General features: G+C 56.8%; 1 protein-coding gene across 1 annotated transcript in view; it reads left to right on the forward strand.

The window, feature by feature from the left end:
* Positions 1-9,079: 9,079 nt before the first annotated feature.
* Positions 9,080-10,360, forward strand: part of LOC142821196 (ribonuclease-like) — a 4,600-nt gene continuing 3,319 nt past the window's right edge. Inside the window, exon 1 of the mRNA XM_075912035.1 lies at positions 9,080-9,205. The gene's annotated coding sequence lies outside the window, so the exon portion shown is untranslated. The remainder of the gene's footprint in view (positions 9,206-10,360) is intronic.

Raw genomic sequence — 10,360 nt, forward strand, 5'->3', positions numbered from 1 at the left:
GCTCTACCAACCCCCGGGGTTATATTTAAACTGTCCAGTAGCATCTGCAAACTCCTGAGGTGTTATTTAATTAGATAATCATCAGAGCCCACCCATCCAACCCATCAAATTTAATTACTGAACATTAACCTCAACAAGGGTAAGTGGTCACACCTAAACCTAATCATTGACTAGAGCCCCTGGCTATTCAGTGAGGTGTGGTTAAACCATTGAGTTCATGTCTAATAAATCCTAACTGGGGGGTAATTTTTCCTTTTATTTAAAAAACAAAACATTTGAGGGGTTTTTCCTTCCCCCGAGTTTCTACCATACACCTTTCAGGGGTTTTCAGTAAATGGGCCCCTTTATACAAAATGGATTCTCACAAACTTTATTTTTTTTAAATGCTTTTATTTAAAAGACATACAGACCATGTAAAACTTTTACTCATGTAAGGATCACACAAACTTTCTGACAGAAGATAGTCACAAAAGCCCCCTTTCAAAAGATATTTACAGCTACCAAGTTTTATATCTCGTGTGTGTCCCCTCACCATTCTCTAACTTCACCCTTCTAGACATCTTACAAATAGTCTTTTTCTTAAGCAGGGTTCTGTAACTTTTTGTCCGCACCAGGCGTTCAATATAACGCTCTAAGCAGGCGTCTTTTGGCTTGGTCATGGTCTTTAAAACACTGTGAGGATCTTGACTGAGGCACTGTGAGGAGGATCTGGCTCCCCGCGTGGCGCGAGTATTTGAATATCTCGCCCCGGGCGTCTGTCCCTCGCCACCTTCCTTCTCACACCTAGAGCCAAGGGCGGAGGAAGGCAAAACCCCAGCCCAGCCTGTTCTCCCGAACCCTTCCCCTGGCTCCAGTCCCAGTAGGATCAGTCACAGCACTCAGCGGATAATCTCTCTCTCCCCCGTTCCGCCCCGTCTCTCATTATCACCCCCCGAGGCACCGTCCTGCCTCCCAGTGACAGCACAGGCACCCGGCGGGAGAAGGGAACGACCCGCGTAGACGCCAGGGTGGCCCCCTCGGCACATCTCCTCATGCACCTCGTGCAACGGCCGTAGGGGGCTCCGTGGCCCAGCGGGGTGAGGCCGCCCCTCGTGGGGGGCGCTAAATCTTCTGGGGGCTGGCCACCGCCCTCTCTTCTCACCACGACGAGCGGGTCCCCTGGAGTCCGTGCGCTCTGACGGCACCAGCGCCAGGCTGAGCTCACGTTCTCCCAAACCTGCGGCACCGTCCCTGTGGCACCTTGCCGGGGCTGTGGGTAAGAGTGGAGGGGCACTGACAGCGCTGTGGGGTGGAGCTGGGGGCAGGATTGGGGGGCACTGGCAGAGCTGAGGGGGTGCAGCTGGGGGAAGGATTGGGGGGCACTGACAGAGCTGAGGGGGTGCAGCTGGGGGAAGGATTGGGGGGCACTGACAGAGCTGGGGGGTGCAGCTGGGGGCAGGATTGGGGGGCACTGGCAGAGCTGGGGGGTGGAACTGGGGGCAGGATTGGGGGCACTGACAGAGCTGGGGGGTGCAGCTGGGGGCAGGATTGGGGGGCACTGACAGAGCTGGGGGGTGCAGCTGGGGGCAGGATTGGGGGGCACTGGCAGAGCTGGGGGTGCAGCTGGGGGCAGAGCTGGGGGTGCAGCTGGGGGCAGGATTGGGGGCACTGACAGAGCTGGGAGGTGCAGCTGGGGGCAGGATTGGGAGCACTGACAGAGCTGGGGGGTGCAGCTGGGGGCAGGATTGGGGGGCACTGACAGAGCTGGGGGGTGCAGCTGGGGGCAGAGCTGGGGGGGTGCAGCTGGGGGCAGGGCTGGGGGGTGCAGCTGGGGGCAGGATTGGGGGGCACTGGCAGAGCTGGGGGGTGGAACTGGGGGCAGGATTGGGGGCACTGACAGAGCTGGGGGGTGCAGCTGGGGGCAGGATTGGGGGGCACTGACAGAGCTGGGGGGTGCAGCTGGGGGCAGGATTGGGGGGCACTGGCAGAGCTGGGGGTGCAGCTGGGGGCAGAGCTGGGGGGTGCAGCTGGGGGCAGGATTGGGGGCACTGACAGAGCTGGGAGGTGCAGCTGGGGGCAGGATTGGGAGCACTGACAGAGCTGGGGGGTGCAGCTGGGGGCAGGATTGGGGGGCACTGACAGAGCTGGGGGGTGCAGCTGGGGGCAGAGCTGGGGGGGTGCAGCTGGGGGCAGGGCTGGGGGGTGCAGCTGGGGGCAGGATTGGGGGGCACTGGCAGAGCTGGGGGGGTGCAGCTGGGGGCAGAGTGGGGGGGTGCAGCTGGGGGCAGAGCTGGGGGGTGCAGCTGGGGGCAGGATTGGGGGGCACTGGCAGAGCTGAGGGGGTGCAGCTGGGGGCAGAGCTGGGGGGTGCAGCTGGGGGCAGGATTGGGGGGCACTGGCAGAGCTGAGGGGGTGCAGCTGGGGGCAGGATTGGAGGGCACTGACAGAGCTGGGGGGGTGCAGCTGGGGGCAGGGCTGGGGGGGTGCAGCTGGGGGCAGGGCTGCGGGGGTGCAGCTGGGGGCAGGATTGGGGGGCACTGGCAGAGCTGAGGGGGTGCAGCTGGGGGCAGGGCTGGGGGGGTGCAGCTGGGGGCAGGGCTGGGTGCGCCGGCAGCATGGTGAGTTTCTGGCCCAGGGAAAGGTCGGGCAGGGGCCGGCAGGTCCGGACTCGGGGGCAATGGCCCGATCGGAGCATCGCTGGGCCTTCCTACACCTCACTGTCCCGGGAACAACAACCCGGGGCCCTGGAATCCAGTCCAGGGGGACCCGAGGAGCCCGGTCCCTGGCTGGGGGACGCCCCCGGGATGTTTCTGGGTCCCACTTCTCCACCGCGGCAGGTTCCCCAGCCCGGGCCCGGCCTGCTCAGTCACTGCCTCTAATTGCCAGGTTTGGGAACTGGCCCTCGCCCAAGAGGTGGCTGCTTCCCCCACCCACTCCCCTCCTGGCCAGGCTCTATATAAGCCGCTGGAGGACGGGGCGGGATCACGGCCAGGCAGGCGCCTCCGAGAGCGGGTCCATCGCTCCTGCAGCAGCCACCACAGGACTTAGGTGAGTGGCACGGAGACCCCGCCAGTGGGGGGGCAACTGCAGGGCTCCTTTCTGAACGGCAGCGTGGCCTAGTGGTGAGGTGGGGAGGGACCGGGGAGTCGGCGCTCCTGGGTTCAGTGGCGAGCAGTGTGGGGAATAGCAGGCTGGAGGCTGGGGGCCCCCCTTGAATGAGGGGGTCTGTGCAGTGCCTGGCCCAGTGGGGTGGGGATTTGGGGGGCAGGGTGGGACACAAGGGGCTCGTGAGCTGGAGGCAGAGTGGAGTTGAAGGCAGGTCCCTGCCCTGCACTGTCTCCATCCATCTCGCCCTCTTCCCCCAGCAGGTCGATCCAGGGACAGACACGGCCATGGCTCCAAGTGCCCCCCGCCCCGCACTCCTGCTCCCCCTCGCCCTGCTGGCCGCCTGCCTGGCTCTGGCCAGCGGGCAGATCCCGGTCGAGCTGAACAAAATATTCCAGCACCACCACGTGGACTATCCACGGGCCCCGTTCAACGACACGGCTGCCTACTGCCAGGCGACCATGCGCAAGCAGGGGCTGTACGGGACACCGGTGAACACCTTCATCCACCTGCCCAACCCCTCCATCAACAGCATCTGCACCAGGGGGAGGCCCCTCCCGGACGGCCTGCGCGGGAGCTACCGTTTCGTCACCGTCACCGTCTGCCGGTGGAACCCACAGAGCCATTTCTACGGCGGGACGTACTACTCCCGCAGAATCACCATCGGCTGCTGGAACAGGCTGCCTGTCTACTACAAGGAGTAGGAGCAGAGACCAGTCTCTGCTCGGGCCAAAGTGCAGGACAGCTGCAGCTTGCCCAGTGGCCACCTGGAACCCGCTCCCGTCCTTCAGACATCTCCCTCGGCGCTCCCCCTGTTGCACGTGATTGTGAATTCTGTCTGATCCCGCATAGCCCTCGTGTGCATGCCGATCGCGTTCCTCATTGCTCTGGTGAGGCTGAACATGGCCCCTCTGTCCTGCTCTGTGCTCCCTGCACTCCGTAAAGGTGTCCTACCCAGCAGTCGCTGCATGGTCGTGTTTCTTTGGGAATGGCAAAACCACAAGGCACTGAACACGTCACGGCTCCTCCAAGAGCCTGGGGGAAAACCCTAGGAGGCCTGAATCTCCCCGCAGCCTCCTGCACGCCCCCACCCCCATTCCCCTTCCGGGTTCAGGGCAAGAACCAAGGGTCCTGATTCTCCTCTGTCATCGTGCTAGCCCACGAGAGCCTGTCGCAGCAAGACAGCCTGAGACAGAGGCTGAGGCCGGGCTGTGGTCAAGGACTTGCTACTACAGGTTGGCTCTCTAGTCCGGCACCCTTGGGACCTGCCCGGTGCCGAACGAGAGAATTTGCCGGCCCACGGGAGGTTGCTATGTTGTCTAGCAGCGTGACCAACACTCCCGCTGCTCGCTGGGCTCTTAGAAGACACTTAGGGGCACATGAGAGCTAAAGAGCAGCTCAGAACAGAGAGCCAGGCCTGAGGGCTGCAAACAAACTTCATGGGACCCCAGGAAATTTGGCCTCCCCCATGCTCAGTGAGCATCCGGCTCACTCACATCATGCCAGGCCACGGATGTTCCCGGACCAGAGAGTGTTGGGCTACAGAGATTCAACCTGTATAAACAAAGTCAGACCGTGAGCGAGAGGCGGGCCCTGCTCACCGACTGTGCCAAGCACAGGCAGCCACACACACGCACAGGCTGGACAGACGCCTGTCAGGGATGGGCTAGACGGTTCGGGGTCCTGCCGTGGGGGCCGGGGACTGGACTCGATGGCTCTCGAGGTCCCTTCCAGTCCTAGTGTTCCGTGATTCTGCGACTCTAGGATGTCCGGAGGATACGATCCGGAGGCAGGACCAAAGACCCATGGCCGGGTCAGTTTCCTGTTGTCTACTCTGGGTTAAATTGGGACTGTGGTCATCTCCGGAGCCTTGACTCCCCGCCAGTCAGAGCATAGTGACGGGGCTTTTCCTCAAGCTGAGATTCATGGATCCCAGTCCTACCTGCTATTTCTGAGCCGCGGGGTGGAGGCTTGGTGTGCGGTGACTCCTGGGGCCCCACGGACCTCAATTTGAGACTTGCCAGGCTTGACACATGGGTAGGAAGAACACTGCGAATGGCCTTCAACACAACACACAAGGCAGAGGCGATCCAATTCTACCCAGATTCACCACTGAGGTAAAGAACAATGGATTGTCCTGCAGCACCTGAGAGAGACTCACAAAACAAAACACACAGCTGGAAACATGAGCTTGGGTGGGCATAGACCTCTTTGGCTACATCTACACTACAGGGGTTTTGCGCAAAAACCTGCGGAGCGTCCACACCTCAAGCGCGCTTTTGCGCAAAAAAATGTACCGTACAATGGCAGAATAGAGGGCTTTTTGTAATATAAGTAGATCTCCTTCTATGAGGAATAACTCCATTATGCACAAGAGTTCTTGCGCAAAAAGGTGTGTGGACGCTCAACAGGGGTTCCTTGTGCAAAAAGCGCCTATGAGAAAAAGCACCGAGGCTTTGATAGCCGTTCTGTGAATGGCCACCAGAGCTTTCTTGCACAAGAGTGTCCATGCAGTGTGGACGCGCTCTTGTGCAAAAGCACATCGCTTTTGTGATGCACTTTTGAGGTTTGGACGTGCTTTTGCGCAAGAAGTTTTTGCGGAAGATCTCCTGCTGTGTAAACATAGCTAGCCTTCTTTGGATGAATGGCGTTTGAGGGGTCCACGTTCCAAATACATAGCAGAGAAAGGACGCGGATGGGGAGGGAAAGGAGAGGAGAAATGGGGAAAGAATAGTCAATTCGAGTTTCCTTGCTAAATGAAGCTGATAGAGAGGGTTCTAAGCAGAGGTGTCTTCAAGTCGCCATTGTCAAGTCCAAGTCGAGTCTCAAGTCTTAATTTAAAAAATATCAAGTCCCTTGCGTGCAAGCCAGCAATAGCGGCATGTTCGGGCAATTCTTTTCACCAAGTCGATTTAACAAAATGAGCAAGTCTCAAGTCGAGTCTCTAGTCACAAACAATGAACCCGAGTCGAGTCTCAAGTCAAGTCACCTAGGCGACTGAAGTCGGACTCGAGTTCAAGGCGTGGGACTTGAGTCAAGAACTCTGCTTCTAAGTACTCTTAAGAACCTGGTGTTTGGCCTTTTATGTCCTTGGGATGTGGGATGAAGCAGGTCTTCCAGTTAAGGTGATTTTTTCATTGTTTTTAAAGTTTATCCAATTACAGACTAACACGGCTCCCCCTCTGAAACCTCTGCGTTATGGGGCTTAGGGATAAACTCCCCTGTGGGCAGCATCCCCCACTAGAGGGCGCTCCTGCCCCTTCCTGTGAAGCCATCACACCAGGGTGTGGTCCTAGGGCCATTCCAGTTCTGCAACTCCTCTTATGTTCATCTCCTTGGCCACCCGCCAGCCCCGGCCTCCGGGAGCCAAGTACCTGACTAGAGAAAGAGACGCAAACCCATGTTCCGTCCTGGTCTGGCGGCAGGGCTGTTTGCATGTAGGCAGGAAGAGAGCAACGAATCAGAGTGAGTCAACTCTTCCAGTGCTCGGGGGAAAGGGGGGGGCAGACGCTAGTTTGGGGGCAACCCCTCAGGCCACACATGGAGAGAGAATTCCAGGGTCCAGAATCGGAGTGGGCTTTTTTTTAGGCTATAGCCTTTAAGCCGTGGCTGGGGTTAAGAAGCAGCACTGTGAAATAAGAGAAGAGACCACCTGAACTAGACAGCTTTTAGATGGTCGGGCAGGTCTTGCACACCTGCCCACCATGCCCTGCACACCTGGGCTAGGACCAGCTGCCGAGTCTCAGGCTGGTAAGCTCATGGGCCAGGCCTGGCTCTTTCCAGCACGGGGGCTGCGAGGGAGCGTCACACCAGAGACAGAAGCAGACTTTTCTCTCTTTGCCGTTCTTCTCTGTCCCCCCACCCCCCCCCCCGTGTCTGTCATGTTTGTCTACTAGGGAACCGGTTTTGGAGTGTAATAACGACAGCCGCGGCCCACTGCACCCAACGGCTTTTCTTGTCCCTGAAGGACCGCTATTGCTGTCTTTAATACCGTATGGGACCCTGACAACCAGGGAGGGCTTCTGTCTAAACCAGGGGTGGCCAACGCATTCCAGGCAAAGAGCCAAGATATCAGTGGATTTAACGCAAAGAGCTGGGGCAAAGTTGTCGAGCCAAAAAAAAAATTAAAAAAAAGCTCTGCCCCTTTAAGAAAACTCCATCTTTAATGGCCACGCCAGACAGCTCCCCTGTCCTGGAGAGCACAGGGAGCTGGGAGAAAAGGGCCATTTTCAGGGGCTTTACAAGCTACAAGAGGGGCTTTGCGAACCCCCCCGGGCTGTTCTAAACCCTCCCCACCCCCCCGCCTAATGGGGACGGGAGCGAGGGGGAGTTAAAATAAAACCCTGTATACTTTACAGCTGAAATGCGTACGCTGTCTCCCCTTCTGGGCTATCTCATTAATAAACCACTAAACAGATTGTTAACGGTGTGTTGGCTCTCGGCACCGAACCCCGACCCTTATTTAACACTGTCGGCTCTCGGACAGCGACAGCCGCCTTAACACCACTGGTAGTTTGGGTCTATATCTTATACCTCATGAACATCATATATCTGGTAGCCCCATGTGACTCTGGAACGCTGAAATGCTGGCTGTTTCCTCTGGGTGGCGCTGTTGCCTGAGTCACGTCCTTCCCCTCCCGCCGTGGCACTCGGCTGACTTCTGCTCCGCTCAGCCGGGCCGCCGTAGGGGACGCAAGCGGCCGTTTGGGCTCCACAATCCCCCGAGTGAGAGGCAGGAGGGGGAGGAGAAGAGACAGAGAGAGGCAGGAGGCGGAGGAGAGAGAGAGAGAGAGAGACGGAGCGAGAGACCGGAGGCTCAGGAGAGAAGACCAACGTGGAGGAGAGACCTGAAACTCCCGTCTTATGACGGGCTACTTGAGTAGTAAGAACATAAGAGCTGCCAGGCTGGGTCAGACCAACGGTCCATCCAGCCCAGTATCCTGTCTGCCACCAGTGGCCAATGCCAGGTGCCACAGCAGGAGGGGACACAACAGGGCATGATTCCTACATGATCCCTTCCCTGTCACCCTCCTCCAGACACACAGAGGCCGGGGGCACCATTCCTACCCATCCTGGCTAATAGCCATTGATGGACCTAACCTCCAGGAATCTATCCAACTCTTTTTGGAACCCTGTTAAAGTCCTTCACCACATCCCCCGGCAAGGAGTTCCACAAGTTGACCGTGCACTGAGTGAAGAAAAGCTTCCTTTGGTTTGTTGTAAACCTGCTGCCTATTAACTTCATTTGGTGACCCCCAGTTCTTATATTGTGGGAACAAGTAAATAACTTTTCCTTATTCCCTTTTTCCACACCACTCATGATTCTATAGACCTCTCTCCTCTCCCCCTTAGTCTCCTCTTTTCTAAGCTGAAAAGTCCAAATCTTTTTAATCTCTCTTCATACGGGACCCGTTCCAAACCCCTCAGCATTTTTGTTGCCTGTCTCTGAACCTTTTCCAACGACAATAGATCTTTTTTGAGATGAGGCGCCCACATCTGCACGCAGGATTCAAGATGTGGGCGTCCCATGGTTTTATACAGAGGCAAGACGATATTTTCTGTCTTATTCCCAAACCCGTTTTTAATGATTCCGACATTCTATGACTGCAACAGAGGCCCAGGGCTGGGCTGTGGGGCAGGACCGGGGGAACCGGAAGAGCCGTGAAGTGCCAGGCCAGGACTGGACTGGGGAGTTTCAGTGGGTAGTCACGATACATTAACACATCCGAAATAGGATTGCAGCATGGGTGGGTGTTCTGAATCTACGTAGCATGGGAAACAGGGTGGGTCTGAGCCTGCGGATCCTGCTAACTCACACTTCCTAGGCTAAGGATGTGCCGACTACACCCGCACATGCTGTAATCACAGCACCGCTCATGGGGCAAGCACTCCCTGAGATGTTTTTGTGCTCACATCTCCGGCAGGACACCTCCTCACTTGTCCCCACCCACCGGGCCTCAGCTTTTAATTGGCAGATACCAGGAGAGACACTGGGCTGCCCCTCCCACGGCATATCCGGCTGGGCTCTATATAACCCACGCCGGGTTGGGCGGGAGGATCCGGGTGAGGTTCAGTTCCCCAGAGGCTGGGCTCCATCGTGCCAGTAACAGCAAAGACCTAGGTAAGTTTCCAGAGATTCCCACGAGCTGGAAGGCAGGAGAGACCGGGGTCACAAGGAAAGACCAGGGTCACATGGGGTGTAGGGGTTGTGTGTGGGAAGCAGTGTGAGTGAGCTGCACATGGGTTTTCAGTGTGTTTCCCACAGGTCTTTGCAGCACATGACACTTAAGCATTGTGTGATTTAGTTATCAACCTGCGCCAGTCATTAACCCATCGGGAGGCTCTTCGTATGTCTTTAATCAATGACATTATTGACTCGCACTGTTATTATGATTGTTAACTTGTTTGCACTGAGAATTACTATATATTGGAGAGTCTGTCTGTCTGTCTGTCTGTCTGAAGTCTGAAATGTGCGTCTATCTGTCTGTGAGCCTGTTTGTTCAACAACTCCTCCTAAATGGTACAAGCTAGGATCACCAAATTCGGTCTGCAACGTCCTCTTCTCCTAACTTAAAGCAAGGTTGGGCTCAGGAAAACAGGAAGTGCCTGGAATGGAAATGTTTTCCAGAACATGGAAGGGGAGGGGCACGGAGAGGAGGGATGCGATTCTCACAATGGCCACTGGGGGGCAGCAAGCCCTTGCCGACATTGATACTGGACCATGCGAGGCAGTCTCAGCTGAGAGACTGTGAGCAGCTGGGCTGGGGCTTGCCACCTTGCCTACCACGAGACCGGCTAGGTGGGACCCCCTGCCTGGGAGACACCCCCTAAGAGGGATCGGGGGGAGGTAAAACCCCCGCCGGCCCCACACCCCAGGCAATGCCAGGTCATTCTTCTAGTATCTGTAGATTGATCCATTTTTGGTTTCGGGAAACTATGAAAATGTCCCTGCTCCGTTTGAATCATTGCTCCGGGGTGGGGCTGGGGATGAGGGGTTCAGGAAGCAGCTGCCTCGGGGATTAAACATTGTTGTCACCCAGACTGACTAGAGCCCTTTCTCACCGACAATAGGGCGAACGAGAAAGCATCTCGAGGGACGGAGGAAAAGTACACGTGGTGGGGGCTCCCTTAGAAAACAAGTTACTACAAAATTAAATGGGAAAAATGTTACCAATCCTTATTGTTAAGGGATCCGAAATAACAATTCACTTCATAACAATAACAATGAATGTCTGAAAAATAGAATTATTTAAATTAAGCGTGTGCATTTGTGTTT

This window comes from Pelodiscus sinensis, chromosome 30, assembly GCF_049634645.1.
Source record: "Pelodiscus sinensis isolate JC-2024 chromosome 30, ASM4963464v1, whole genome shotgun sequence".
Lineage (NCBI taxonomy): Eukaryota > Metazoa > Chordata > Testudines > Trionychidae > Pelodiscus > Pelodiscus sinensis.